This window comes from Dicentrarchus labrax, unplaced genomic scaffold, assembly GCF_905237075.1.
Source record: "Dicentrarchus labrax unplaced genomic scaffold, dlabrax2021, whole genome shotgun sequence".
NCBI lineage: Eukaryota > Metazoa > Chordata > Actinopteri > Moronidae > Dicentrarchus > Dicentrarchus labrax.
In genome coordinates, this window is record NW_026136704.1 from 29,608,503 (window position 1) to 29,624,133 (window position 15,631).

The 15,631-nt window shown below is 41.9% G+C and overlaps 2 protein-coding genes across 51 annotated transcripts in view; one reads left to right on the forward strand and one right to left on the reverse strand.

The window, feature by feature from the left end:
• LOC127362650 (rhomboid-related protein 4) overlaps window positions 1–15,631 on the reverse strand; it is a 424,067-nt gene that overhangs the window by 315,898 nt on the left and 92,538 nt on the right. The gene's annotated exons all lie outside the window — the stretch shown is intronic.
• Window positions 12,154–15,631, forward strand: part of prx (periaxin) — a 36,264-nt gene continuing 32,786 nt past the window's right edge. For all 50 annotated transcript variants that reach the window (XM_051398448.1, XM_051398449.1, XM_051398460.1 and 47 more), the window contains exon 1: window positions 12,154–12,422. The gene's annotated coding sequence lies outside the window, so the exon portion shown is untranslated. The remainder of the gene's footprint in view (window positions 12,423–15,631) is intronic.

Genomic DNA, 15,631 nt, shown 5'->3' on the forward strand with positions numbered 1-15,631 from the left:
TCAGCAGGCTTCATTAAGTTGATATTCCATTATTATCATAATGTTTTTAATGTGCTGAATGACTGAATGAATGATTTTTAATAAAAACTGGATGATACCATTACACTTTTTTTTAGACTAAATCATGACAAATGCAAGAGGAATATTAAAGGAGTTATTATCCTATCTGGGTCTTATTGTCATTGATATGGATAACGTGCCTATACTGTAGTATAACATTGTTCTCACAATGGATCATTGCAGGTCAGCCTCTGGGACAGGACTGGAAACTCACAGCTGAAGGAAATAAATCTTCTCTGTCCTTCCTCTCGCTCCCTCGTGGCTCTGAATGTAATAAGCCAATTTAGATAATTTCTCAATTCTCTGAATGCCTGATTAGATTAATTCAATGGGCCTTTAATGGCCCTGAAGGGCCGACGCCAACCTGTTTCACCAGGTCTCCAGTGTGACTCATTCAAGGATTTTAACTCATACAAGATACTTTTCTGAAGCACCAAAGAGGATTGCCAAAACTTATTCTCCAAGATGGCCTCTCTAAGAACGCCTCTTCACAAAATCTGTCACAAATCCTACATGGTGAGGGCGGGAGGCAATACCGCAATGTAAAAACATTATCTTCTTGCTTAAGTAAAAGACAAATAGCGGTGAACTGTATTTAATTGTCAAAAGTAAATTGAAGGCAATCAGTTCAATCTGAGAAAACCTCTTATCTCCAGTTTGGGGGAGTTTCCTGCAAGAAGGAGGGAACAAGAATCTCAAACCCTCTGTGAGGCTGTATTTAGTCACATTTTTTAGAGACATTTCCATCATAACCATAAATGTCAAACTCCACTGGCGCTACAGGAAAAAACTGAGGAATACGTCCTCTGGGGACAATGAATGTTTATAAAAGTTCTGACAATTCATCCAATAGTCACTGAGATGAAAGTGGCGGACGGACCAACAGACTGACATCCACAGATGCTGCTAACATGAAAAGGAGGAGAGGTAAAGAAAGAAAAAGTAAAACAAGAAAAGAAAAGAAATAAAGTAGACGACAGACGTTTCATGATCTATTTAATTTTATGCTAAATATATAAATATAAAGTCATAATTAATTAAATGTTAGAAATAATCCAGTCAAGTTCATAAAACCTGTACTATTCGAGTCAGTGGTTACTTTCCTCTGTATTATTGTTGGCACATTTTTAATCCTGGACACATGTGGAAGGTGGATGTTCTACGACACAGGGAAACTGTCCGTGTCAACCAGAGTCGCCCCAGAAGTCGCCCTGTGCCCTGAAACCACCATGAGATTTGTTCAGTATGCCGTGGTTTGTTTGTGTTGCTGCTCCCCCTCCGGCAGCCTTTTTCCGACACCAGCCGTTGTGTCTTGAGAAAATGATGGTTCATGGCTCAAAACAAATTATTAATCTTTCTGAACGGTGGGAAAGTAGAGTAATGCTGTCGGCAACATTTTTAATCTTGAATGTCTGAGCTGTGAGTGGGCATCGGGAGAAGAAAACCTGTGTGATCCTTCTGAGTCACTTTCCGTTAAACCCACAGGATTCTCAGGATTTTAACTATGTGTGTGAAGTGTGTGTGTGTGTGTGTGTGTGTGTGTGTGTGTGTGTGTGTGTGTGTGTGTGTGTGTGGTGTGTACGCTGGCTCCATCCCCAATGACTCAGCTCTCAACTAGTCTGCACTTTGTAGGGATTAACTGAAGCATGTGGTAGACAAACATAGCTTCTAATGAGTACAGAAACTACATTTATCACCCAGAACCTGATGGAGTGTAACACATTCTCTCTCTGTGTCTCTGAGAGGTAGAAATCACAAGTTTGTTAAATTAGAGATCAACAATTAAAACACATTGAGGGCAATTAAGGGAAGACATTTGATAGATGTACTCCTGAAATGTTCTGACAGGTTAGCAGCACTTGATATGGTGTCTGTCAGTCTGTCAGTCTGTCTATTAGATTGTGATTGGTGATGGTCTAAGATAAGCTTAGTGCTCCTAAGAATTACATCTATGTTCTGCACAATTCTGCACCACCCAGTGTCGATTCTCAGTGCCATAAAGGAAGTAATGTGCCCTCTATGTAGAGATTGTTTGCAACGTTGAACGTATTTCGGGGTCTTGTCTGGTGTTTCTGAAGCCCAGTTCAGACCAAACATTCACAATGAGAAGAAATGGTCTTTGAACTTTGCAGGAAAAAGCTGCAAGTTTTGAGGAAAGAGGGGATCACCTCATCAATTTGTTTGAGGAACAGCAACAGTGTATGACACATGCCTTAAAATTTACTCAAATAAAGAGCACCCCTGAACGGCTTTTCCACCTTCTCATTCTTTTATGTTCTCACCGTTTCATCAATAAAATGCGACTGTAGCACACTATCACAATCCTCCAGATGCTACAAATTATATCCAGCTACAAAGAAGCATGAAAAGCCGCAGTTAGAACAGAAGTACAGAGAATCGTTGCTATGGAGACAACACACCGTCTCGTCTAGTTGCATTGGTGTGAATTGGCTGGAGTTTTCAGAATTGCAAGTAGTTGCAAGTTTCAACTCGTCTCGTCACAAATCTGGCCTGAACTGGGCTTCATACACACACCGCAACGTCCCCAGTTCATCTCGTGCCAGTGACCTTCAGTCGTCCACTTTCTCTTCACGGGTTTCCTGTCTGTCTCTACACTGCTATGAACAAATAATCAGCAATGTCCGTCCATAGCAACTACAGTGTGGTTAAGGTTGGGAGTCAAAAATGACTTGGTTATGGTTAGGAAAGGATTCTGGTCTTAATTTCTTTTTAAATCGTAGGTGTAATGAGCAACACAAACTTCATTTCCTGGCCTAAGTTGGAAGCACTTTATGACCATCTGCTATGACCAAGGCCGTATCCATGCATTTTCCCTAGTGTTTCCTTAAGTTTTCCCCTTCTCCAGTGCTCACCTGTCTGTCTGTCTGTCTGTCGCTTCTTTCTGTGATTGTGGGCATGTCTTCCCTTCCTGGCTCCTCTGTACACCTGTCTGCAGTAGTTCATCACCCCTCCCAGTCAGTCTGCCCCCTCATCCTCTGCCACCTCTAGCCTCTCCATCTAGTCTCCAGTATTATAATAAAACTGTTAAACTTTATCCGCCTCCTTGTCTTTGTTCTGCGCTAGGGTCCACCTCTGATCCAAAAGAAAACAAATTGTCCAACATGAATGAATTCCAATGGATGAAGTGGGAAAATGCATTCAGAACTCTCACTCTATTATGTTGTGTGATGTTATGTTTAATTTTACAGGCTTACAGTATAATATTTTATGTTCATGTATGTTCATCCTCATGCATTCACACTCGGGTTGTCTCACCCTAGTTAAGAGAGTTGTTATTCATTGTGCAATGATTTTGAATTCCAAAGACCAAGGCTGTCTCCAGGAGAGTAGGGCATCAGATGTGTTATGACTATTGCTTATCAGACATTAGACTCCACCAATAGACACCCTTGGGAAAGAGGCATATGATAGAGTGATTTTCTTTGTTTTAGTTAGTTGATTCTCGAGACAGCTCGGTTTGCTTGTATCCTGTGTTGATGCAAATAAATCTTACACGTGAAGTGAAACGGTCAGTTCTCTTTGCTTTTTGTGAGTCTGTGTCACCATTCTGGGTTCCTTCAGTGGGAGTTTGTGGTCTCTCATTATAGTCAGATAGCTAAAAGTTTATGTCAGAAAGACATCGTTTGAGGTGCATTGAGACAAGAAAAATTAAACCACAACATGAACATGCAGCACAAGGGTCAGTAGTTTGATGAATACACCTGCTACAATATACAAACTGCTTGGTCTTTGCATGAAAATTAAACTGTGCAACATTTATATTTAATGTAGAATAAATCTGATCATGCAGGGAACCAATGACTCCCTGGTTCTCTTAAGCTCAATGCAGCATCAACAGGAAATTCCTTCTAACGGGATGAGGCAGCCTGTGTCACAGAGCTGCAGCTGGAGAGATGAAGAGGGCTCAGCCTGGAGAATGGAGACAGAGGTAATGACTTGGCCTAGAAACAGTGTTGGACTATCAGGCTAAGATGTGCAGTCATCACAGGCAAACCCATGGCTTCCTGTTTCTTGCAAGAGTTACATCATCACCATCAGTCTCATGATGATCATATTTACTGTAGCTACAGTCGCCATAAAAATCTGCTTGTTTGAATTGTAGTTTTTCTGTTTTTTGGTCAAGGGCTGGTTACATTATTTAACTTAATGTTGTGTTATTTTGGGTAAGGTTATTATATTGTTTTGTTGTTAGTTTTGTTTGGTTGAATGTCATATATTACACAACAAGTTGTATATATATCTTCCAATCTCACTTCATTTTATGAGGAACAAATTGTGTATTTTTCAGTGAGATCAGGTCCCTGTGAAAGACCTCCACTAACAGGAATCTAGGATCTGAACACCTCTCACAGCTTGCCTCTGATTGGTCAGTTGTTTCCAAGCATCACAGACTTTCTTTAAGTCAACTACTGTAAGATACATTTTAAACTTTATTTATAAAGATTAATTATTGAATGATTATTAATAGCAACACACTCCAACAGGATGCCTGCTAAAAATGTTAATAAACAATTCAACTCTGTATTATAGATTTTTATTTTTTACAGTGTTACACAGTGTTACTGGTTGCAGGATAACTATTATTTTTCTTATTTTCTAAGCAACATTGAACTGATACTGTTATTAGCAGTAGTCCAAGTATTATATGTGTGTCCAAAGCTCCCCTGCCTACCAGCAAATTGACTATTTACTCCTGTTTGGGTAACATTTGATAAAAACTATAGTGCCTAGTTGTTAAGAATTTAATGAGCCCCTTTTTTTTAAAATTGAAACTATATATATGTGAGTTGTTTTTAAATATTTTCAGTGGGAACCAATGGTTGTTGGACAGGATAGGGAGGTTGGAAAGTATTGACTGATGAATTGTTGGTTCGGGTTTTTTGGAAGATTTGTTGAAAATAAGAAAGCCACAAACGTTAGGTCCGTTTTCTGATCACTCAGTGATAAACACCCATAAGCAGAAGTTGTGTTGCACCATTCGAGGTGCGTTGGCTGTGGTTGTGTCTGACTGGTATCCAGTGTCCAGCCCCTCTAAGCCCAGTAACAAGGCCCTGCTGGGCCACAGCTAAAGCCTTCAGCACCACAAACAATGGAAGAGGGCTTTACAGGGGGCTGGAGCAAACTGCTGACTGTCCACTAGTGCTAATACACCCCTATTCTGTCCTGTCTCGCTGCTGTCGCCTCTCCCTCACGCACACACATACATACCCAATGTCAATCTCTCACTCTATGGTGGTTTGCAGAAGAAAAAGAAAGTTCACTGGTCCATATGTTGATATGTACACACACTGATGAGACAGTCCCTCTCTTCTTCTGTCTTTCTCTCTTTCTGTTGATCCCTCCCGTGCTCTCTGTGCTCTCCATCCCTCTTTCTTTCTCCATCCATCCATCCATCCCCCTCTCCCTCTCTCTCAATCCGGGGACCCCTCCACCCTTTCTCTCTCTCTCTTTCTCTCTCTCTCTTGCTTTCTTTCTATTTGTGATCCACACTGAAAGTGTAGCTCGGTCTCCCGTGGGCCCAAACAATCAAACCGACTCCCAGATTGCCTCAACACTCACCTGCCTCCCCCAGCTCTGCCACCCAGCTCTCCCAGCCCCACGGCCCGTGTGTGGGCTGCTCCATCTGTGTGTTTCCTCCATCGGCTTCCTGCTGCAGACCATGTGTGAGTGTCTGCGTGGAATATTCAGAGTCACCTGGACGCCTTCCTCCAATGCAGGTCAGGATAATCAGTGTCTTACTCTACTGTATGGAGCATCGCAACTTCCCTAAAAGTGTATGTAAAACAACAGTGGAACAGTATTAGTGGATGTTGTAAGATTACAATCATATAATGATTAATGGGATTATATTATAAAAGATTTTTGTCACAGAAAGATTATCTACTGTAATGGTGGAGCTTTGGGAGCTACCAGGCTTAAGATTAGTGTTGGATTTAAGCAAAACTTTGGTTTGAGGTTAGTTTAATAATTTATTTAATTCAGAATTAAGTAAGTTACCCTTTCTGTGAAAAAAAGAAACAATCTGACATTATTTGAGAATCAGTGAGAACACCTTTTCTTTTGACTATTTCAGCCTCAAACTGGTGTGTTTTTTCCCTTCTTGTGACTCCTTCGTATAAAATGTTTGTGGTTGGAAAATATAGTTCTAATATAACCAAATTTCTTTGGACATAAAGTAACATTTACATACAGTCTTTAGCTGATGCTAAGTGACCTGCAATGAGGAGTGGTGGAGAGAGATATGTCAGATGTTGCTCAGTGCTCAGTGCTCAACTCTTGGTACATTGGTATTGGCATATTGTTTATACCTTTGGGTAGTTGTTCCTATAATATGGATGTTTTGTGGTATTGTGACACCTCTTGAATTATCACAATATTTTGGATGGATTTATAGTTCTATACTGTCACATCCTATGTTCATTTATTGGGATACTACACTGTGTAATGTTTTTAGATAGGTAGGAAGGGGATCAGATGGTAATTTGGTCATTATTGTTGTCCCGTGTGTTTGCTGATGCTGTGGCTAATGCTTGGTCCCATCTGAATCTTCTATACAGCGCATGTTGTTTTCCACTTGCAAACAGGCGTCCTGCTTCATGTTATTCAGTTTCATTACTGCATCTCATCAGCATTGTTGTAGATCATGATTTAACACAGAGGACACAAGAAAGAGACCCAAAGTAGCATTTCATTTGACCACTTACATAACTTTTCCAAATACTTAAAGGACCAGTGTGTAGGACTTAGTGATGAAGTTGTAGATTGCAACCAGCTGAATAACACTCACCTTCTAAGCGTGTAGGAGAAACTCACAAAAAATCCAAAAGTCTCTCGAGCCAGTGTTTAGTTTGTCCGTTCTGGGCTACTGTAGAAACATGGCAGACTGTGTAGGCCCCGCTCTGGGTTACGTTCTCTGTTAGAGCCCCACTACATTCACATACTATAAAAAATGTATAATAAACAGCAGGTATCCAAATAGGATAAACATATACACTGTGGGATAAAGGGCAAAATGAACTCACATTCGTTTCTATTAATACCCAGAGGTCAAGGCAGCACACAGAAAGGTCGTTGCTGCAGGTCAATGCGAAGCCGAGGGAGGAAGTGGGCATTGTTTTTAGTTTCTGTTTAGTTTATCTACTCGAGCTGATGAGTTTGAGCTGAACAGTGACATCTCCTTCCTCTGTGTGTGTCTGTGTCTGTGTTCGTCTGTGTGTGTGTTTGTGGATGGTTGAATATCTATGGAAACCCCCTCACCTTTCTGAAGTTGGTCTAGGTGGCGCTGTGTCCAACCATTTCCGTAACTTTGACATTCACACCCACTTCAAGCCGTGACTGGTCAGCGGTGTGGGGCTGAGGAAGGAGCCAAGGGTTGAACTTTACTCTCTAGCTCTCTTATTTCACTTACTACACAACTATTTGTTTCACTTTCAGTGTGAACAAACGAGTGCAACCTTTTGGGCGACTGCCCATTATTGTGAAGCCCCATTATTCCAAAAACAAAAGCCCACTGCTCCGAATGCCTGTTGTTTCAAAAATACCCACCCTCCCTGGAGTTTTTTGCCCTAAATATCTTGGTGTATTTTGCCATGCAAATGCCAGGTGACCTTCGTTGTCATGGTAACAAGAATCAGTGAAACAGTTGCAGTTCAGTCAGGTTTAGGCATCAAAACCTCCCGGTTAGGTTTTGGAAAAGATCATGGTTTGGGTTGGTTACATCAGTTTAGATACATACTTGAGTTAAAGGTCCAATGTGTAACATTTAGGAGGATCTATTGGCAGAGATGGAATACAATGCACATAACCATGTTTTCGTTAGTGGAGTCCGCCATGTTGAACCGCCACAGTAGTTCAGAACGGACACTCTGGCTCTAGATTGGGACGGTTTGTTTCTTCACGCTTGGAAGGGGAGAGTGAAGCGAGGGAGTTGTAATCTGCAGCTACACCACTAGATGCCACTAAATCCTGCACACTGGACCTTTAAGTTACATGTAAGACGTAAGTTTAATAGGTTGTGTAAGGTTTACCAAGCTGGTATTTTCGGAGCAACGTGGACAAACGTTTGTTTTGGGGATAACAGGCTGGCAATTGTGTTAAAATCATCATACAGTTTTTATATTTTTTTATTTAAATGTTCTTGCTGTCCACATCCTGAGTTTAGTGTAATGGTTCTGTTAAGGTGGATCGTGTTCAGAGTTCAGTAACATACAACTCACTACTACCGTGGTAAAACTGTTAAGCTGTTGAAGCCTCACAATATATCATTTGTAACCAACACCTTGTAGCCACTGTAGACATAAATTGAAGTTAATAACCTCTGGAGAAGCTCTCTTCCCCCTCTCAGACTCTGCCTCTTAGACCAGGCATGTTTTTCAGCATAACGCACACACACACACACACACACACACACACACACACACACACACACACACACACACACACACACACACCGCCTGCTCCAGTTTCCTGGCCCATTTAAGCGCTGACGAGGGCATAGCTGTGGTCTGGTGGGACCTCGTGCCCCATGCCAACTGAGCTGTCCCTTCTCACCCGTCAACACACCCCACCCTTCCCTCACCCTTCTACACCCCTCTGCTCCTCCTCAGTCCACCTTTGGCTCTCCACTGTCTGTCTCTCCTGCCCATCCTCACTCCCACCCATCACAAAAATACATCATTTACAGATCCCTGTGCCCAGCTACTGTATGATATGATATCACATACTGTATGCCGCTGCATGTTGCTGCTGTCGGGTGAAATGGTACAAAATGGAAGAAGAAACGTGGATTTGAACTTGATTATGATACTTTCATTAAAACTTTACTTATACTTTCCATAAAAGAGCATGAAATACTTTAAGTAAAAACATAAAAAATCGCCAAAAGAAATTAGTTGCCACAACAGTAATATGCATAAAGATCTTCCCCCCTCTCTATCTCTCTATCCATCTCTCTCACCCTCCATCCCTCCCCTGTCCAGCCCAACCCTAGTTTCAGGGTCCCAGGCCTCTCCCATGTCTAAATCCTGGCTTTGTGTGGGAGATGGAGTGCAACAATGACCATGTTAGCTGACACAGTGCTGGCTGCCTGATCTGTGCTGACAGCATCTCCCCCCTACCACCCCATCTGCACGGCTCGCTGGCAAGAGACACATCCATCGCTCATCTGTAGGGCTGTAGGGGCTGGATGGTGCTTTAATGGGTCCATGGCGAGGTTACGGGTTGGGTGGCAGAGGCAGTTGACTGTGGCTTATAAACCCCCAGGGTCTGGCTTGAGGCTTAAAGGATCTGCACACATATGCAGTATTTTGGTTCATTATGGAAGTCAGATGATGTGGGTCTATATGTTTTAAGCTCTTACAGTACTAAACTGAAATTGAACAAAACAGGTAAAACAATTCTTTAAAGAAAGAAAATGTGATTAAAAAAAATCAATATCAGACCTAATAAATAATCTCCACACACAGCTCAAATATAGTATATTGTGCGACAGGGTCCATTTCATAACAAAGCAGAGCTGCAAAAAACAGCTTTTATATTATGATAATCAGACCTATTCCCAGGCTGTAGTTTGGTGGAGTCAGGAATTATGGGAGGACAACAAACTTCATGGACTAATTAGAATAACAGAGCTGTAAGTTGTCCAGCTTTAACATGTAAAACAAAACTAAGAGGAGGGAGGGAAATCTCAATCCAGTGCAGTTTGTAGTGTGGGGGCACACCCCCGGGTACTATTAGTGATTCAATTTAAACTGAAATGTATCAGAGAAAGCCTGTTAATCTGCACTATTTAGCTTTATTTTAGTTTAGTTTAGATTAGTTGTCAGGGACCTTTGACATCTATACTATTTTTAACACTTTGTGTCCTCATGCAATTAGTTACTTGGCTCCACCTAACTCCATCCTGAAGGTTGCCACATGCTGGGGCAAGAAGCAGGCTGGACAGGAAATAGTGCAGTCTGGAGTGTAAGCACAAACTATGGGATTCATGCTAACATGGCTTGCAGGCTAACAAGTGATAAATCTGTCCTTATTGTCTATTAATGTGCTCACTGCAGCCAAGAAGCATCCCTCCTTCTCTGCTGCTTGTATTACTTATCCATGCATTTACATAGACCATAAACAACCAATATTTCCTGAATGAGAGTGCAGGATGACTGGAACCAGCATCAGTGTGCAGTGTGCACTAAATAATGCTGTGTATTAATCATTTTGTTCCAAAGATTGGCTGCCAGTGCCATTAACATCTTCTTTCTTCTTTCTTTAAGATTTAATTACTGACAGTCTTCATTAATATGTAATATTATTTTTAATGTAATTTTCCCACTTAGTAATTACTTTGGTTGTGGAATCTGCAGGCATGCTTGATACTTGATACAGTGTTTGGAATTGACTTTACAGTGTCAGTTACACAATTACTTCCACTGGAGTGAACGCCTCTTCACTTCATTTCACCTCAGTGAGCGTGAAGTTGTGTCAGTCTTACTTTGTTCGCATTAGTGCCACCGTGAATATTTCCTCTGGGTGGCAGCTGCTGAATATGTGCCTGGATACAGTGGCCTATGTATGGGTTTAACCGTGGATCAGGCCCTCATGTTATCCGGCATCCACCATGCTGAGGTGTCCTTGAGTAAGACACTGAACCCTACTCAGCTCACTGTGTGACTTCTGACCTCATTTTAGAGGAAGAGGATTTAGCTACAGGGATCAACAAAGTGTCATATAACTAGGCCCTGAGCCTGCAAAGTGTCACTGAAAGAGACACAAAGAGATGCAGTATGACCACAAAGAGAAACTACAAATCACCTATGTAATTTGTAGTTTCTCTTTCTGTCTTGGTGTCTGTAATGTAACATGTAAAATGGTTTTTACACGTTACATTTCGTTGTCATATTTACCTCAGCTTTGCAGCCAGATGTTTTACTACAGATCATCTGTAAATACCGAGAGGGAAACAATCAGAGACATACACACATACACAGACATACAGACAGATACACAGTGACATGCTGAACTGCAGACAGGAATACACAGAGACAAGCAGACAAATACACACACACACACACACACACACATCATTCAGCTCACAACAGCAGCTGCTCCCCTGAAAGGAAACGTCACACTTTCTCTAAAATGAGATCCAAGGCCTGCTGTTCCTATTTTCAGCCATTTGGGATAAAAATAACTTCCCAACAACAGGGAAAGTTCATCCAGGCATTTAGAGACTGTCGGGATTTTATTAGAGTCTGTTTTCTGGTTTATTTTGGATTCTGTGTTTGAAGTTACATCCTTCAGCTAGGATACAGACATCTAATCCACCAACAGACAACTTCCTGGAAAGAAAACCCATGTGACATAACATGCACAAGCTTTATTCAAGGATCCTTTATCACCACGAGCAGAGGGCATCACATTTTTGGAAACTGTCCCACTGGTCGCCTTGCATATTAAGTGATCAGGACTTAATGGCAGATCAATCACTCCGGCGTTTCATGCAAACTCAGCAGTATATGATGAGATAGTAGATGAGGAGAAGCATTATCCAAAGTAGAAAGACTGACCTTTGAGCTTTTATTTTATAGCCAGTAGTCAACGTTTTAAAAACTGGATATTGCTGATGTAGCCAGGTCTATATACAGCTTTCACTTTATCACTTTACATTCCAGCTGGAAACAGGGTAAAGGAGTCTGTAGTTATTTCCCTGATAATTGTGGTGATCTCCTGCAAAAGAGGAAGAAGGCCTCAGATCATTTAAAATCAATGTGCCAATCAATGACAGGTCTCCTTTTGACACACATAATGATGGATTTTATAAAACTGTGACAAGTTTTCTGCTTTCTGCGTGGAGACATGCTGCTGGCATCTGAGAGACAGAGAGAGGGAGACAGTCAGTAGTCTCACTGCTCAGACAGTCAGTCTACTATGTTACAAACTTTGTTATCTTCTTCTCCTCCCTCCTTTATCGCAGCCCCGCCTGTTTCTGCCCTAATATGGGGGCATCTCTCTGCCCTCTGACCAATCAGGCAGCTGGATGCGTCTGTCCTAGAGATGCCATGGGCCTGGTCCAGGCCTGAGGCTTCAGTGAGGGGAGCAACAGGCTGGCTGGTGACAAGGGGCAAAGACCTTAGACAAAGAGAGGGGGAAAAGATTCAAAATACCAACAACAACAACGTGGACCAGTGAAGGAGAGCAGCTGAGGACAGACAGGAAGTGAACGTGAGATAAAGGGAGTCGTAGGAAGATTAAGAAAAGAGAGAGAGGCTGAGATTTAAGCTGTGCTGCTGCAGGTGGAGGTCTGTCACCTTTCAACCGCTGGAAGAGGCACGCTGAGGCTGAGAATTAAGGTAGGCTGGATGTGGTTTAATAAAGTCTCTGTGCTGGTGACACAGAGCAGTCTGCTGATACCTGAAGGCTCTCTGTGTGTCGCTCTGTGCAGAGAGGAATGCAGGTGTTAAAAGTCATGGTTAAAGGGGACTGATAACTCACTTTCTGGAGTAGCAGCAGTATTAAAACATCTTCAGCGGCCGTGCCTTTGTTGCTCTGTGTCTGCAACCTGTGTCTGTATAATTTAGTTTTAAATCAGCCAGAGAACTTGTTTTATTTTCTCAAATATTGCTTCAACATTTGGCAGCTCAGGAGCTGCTGAGAGCTTTGCTGAGAGCTATGCAGAACAGTTTATGTATCAGCCTGCAGACTCCACATTGCTGACTTCGGAGAGCATAACAATAGAGTGCTGTTTAAATGCAAAGACAGTTTTAGCAAGACAGCTGCCGCTTGTGTTTATTCCAACATGCCAGTTGCTGGTTATAAACACTTGAGTATTCACTGAGGTTTACGGTAACTATTTGCAGCGTGGCATGTCACTATGAGTCCAAGTTTAAGAGAGTGTTTTGTAATGAGACCTGGGTCAAATAACACTTGAAAATTATTCGTAGCATTTATTTAAACCTTAAGGAGTGCCAGAAGGGTGGGGCCTCCACCACCGGACAACACCTCAAGAAACATTTAGAGAAAAGCACCGAAACTCTAGTTTATCGTAATAACAGCACACCCCAGGCAAAAATAAGTTTTAAATGGCTTCGTGCTGCAGAGCAGAGCTGACAGAGCTGCTGGTGGCAGAACGCGGCCATTTCAAATAGCCCCTGTCTTAATGTTACACACCAACGACAGCTGCAGTGTGATGGTCATAGGATCTGTTTGCCCCTCAATTCCAGTTCCAGCGCAGAGCTTACATACCAGCCTGGTATGTATGTTGGCCCAAAGTGGGTTCAGAGGCTGCTGTAACCAAAACACACCCGCTCTGTGGCACTGGGTTACATAATGCAAGCACTGGGCAACAGATATTAGTGCTAATATATCAAACTTTCTTGATAATACCAAACTCATCTAAAAGGCAGATTCTGCTTTCCAGGAACTTTTAGCTCATTGCTGGTTATGTGTTTTTTTTTTGCCTGTGTTGTCAACATATATTCCCATTTAGCTCCTTGAAACACATCTCCACTAGTTCAGGTTTTACTCTTTTCTGCTGTTGATGGAGTCCAACTGAATCCAAGAGACGACGTGTAGAGGCTTCTTATATTTCTGTGAAAGCACTGAGCCTAAATTCAATATGAAGTTCAATCTTTTGCAATGTCAGCTAAGTGGTACAAAAAATTCCAATGAACGTGACATCCCTAACACAGTCAGCTGTGAGCTACACGGTCCGTTGACAATTTGACAAAATGGCAGAGCCGCCACTGTATTAATTCAGTCTGTTGCTGTCAGATACACTAATCATGTCTTCTAATGAACTGTAAAATCAAAGTTTCTCATCTCTCGCCTGCTGCTGCCTTAAGGTCTTTTGTTATTGTTATAATAATTTTCTCCCTGAATGAATCCTTTTCACAAGTTAATTGTATGTACAGAAGCTTGGCAGCAGATTTTATTATTTCCTTTTTGGAACTTTTTGGAGGCTTTTCCATCTTCGTTTACTTTGAGCCCATTAGTGCATGCTTTAATATGTTTGTCCATATGGTTGTTAACATTGTTGATGTCTTTGTATCATCCAGTAGTAATGGCAGCTGCCAAACCCCTCTTTACTCCAGCTGGAATGGAGGCCAGTAACTGAACTCTGCACTAATTCTGTGGGTACAAACTGTCAGTGGGATCACAGGAACGATTCTGATGCTACAAATAAAATCTGAGGTGTCAAACTCTTGCGGCATTTTGTTATTGTGGATGCTCTAAGACATCTCTGTTATTTTGAGGTAACTCGTTGCTCTGGAAGATGTGCAGCAGCAGGTTTAATTTTAGTGTGTATCCATGATCTGGGAGTAAACGAAAAAAATAAAAATAAAGTGATGGATGATGATAGCAGTTTCCTGGCGACATGGTGGTTGCGGTTGTGGGTGGGGTAAACTTTAGACCAGGAAGTAGGGTCAAGAGTTGATTGGCGGTTTAGGAGGGAGTCCTCATGAGGAAACACTGCTTGACGTACGTACAAGAGTGAACTTCCCTCAGTGTACACAGAGAGCCGAGAGGATTTTTCAGGAAGGAAGACTCGTGTAAACAAATGACTTTAGAGCACATGTCATTTCATATTTGAGACACTATTGAAATATATTTATTCCCAAAACTGAGAAGCACAGTTTATAATGTATTTTCTACCCTGAAATGACCAGAACCCTGTGTGTGTCTCACCATGTGATAAGTATATCTGTCAAAAAATCTCTGTTTCCTGTTTACATGGAGGCATTTCCTGTCCAGAAGTTTGGGTGTGTCTTGTTTTGTCCATCTGATGTCTCAAACAGCCAGGAGACACCCTGGGATCTATCTCGTTGATCTTGAATGGGTTGGACATTATGCTGTTTGGTGGATGCTTTTATCTCACAGGCTCACAGCAGCAACACTTCCTCAATGTTCGGCTCGGATGGCCACAGTGGGAGTCAAAGCTCTGGTAGTGTCAGTGCCATGCTGTAGCCACTGAGCTCCACAGGCTTTCTCTTCCTTCTCCAGCTAAAGTGGGGCGGCACACTTTGTCTAATTATGAAAGTGTGCTCACATTCACCTACCAAACATTTCCTTCAAGTTCCACACTGCATGACGAAGAGGTGGTGTTGTAGTAGTTGTAGCAGGTAAAACGTTTTGCTTTCACGTTGTTGCTCTCTTTACTGTAGACAGAAACAGGTAGTCAATGTTTTAATAGTAAATGTCCAGACACTAACAAGTACATAGTAATTCACTGAAGCTTGTCAGGCTTGTCTGTATCTTTGGATTCAAACACAATATCACAACAAAAACTGATAAATCCTCTGTTTCCTTTGGGTTTTCTGGCAGTAGCAGCAGCACTGACCATCACTAATGATGGAACTGTGATTACTGTGCTAACAGCAGCTAGATCAGAAGCATGGTATCATGTTGTTGTTGGATCCTGTGAATGAACGACGACTATTCTTATCGTCACTGCGAGGCGGGAAATCTGTGTGGTTCCCTCACTGTTTTCACAAATCCCTTAAAGACCTACATCCTCTCAGAGTACTTACCGACCTGATCTGCAATGAAAAAATATTGCCAT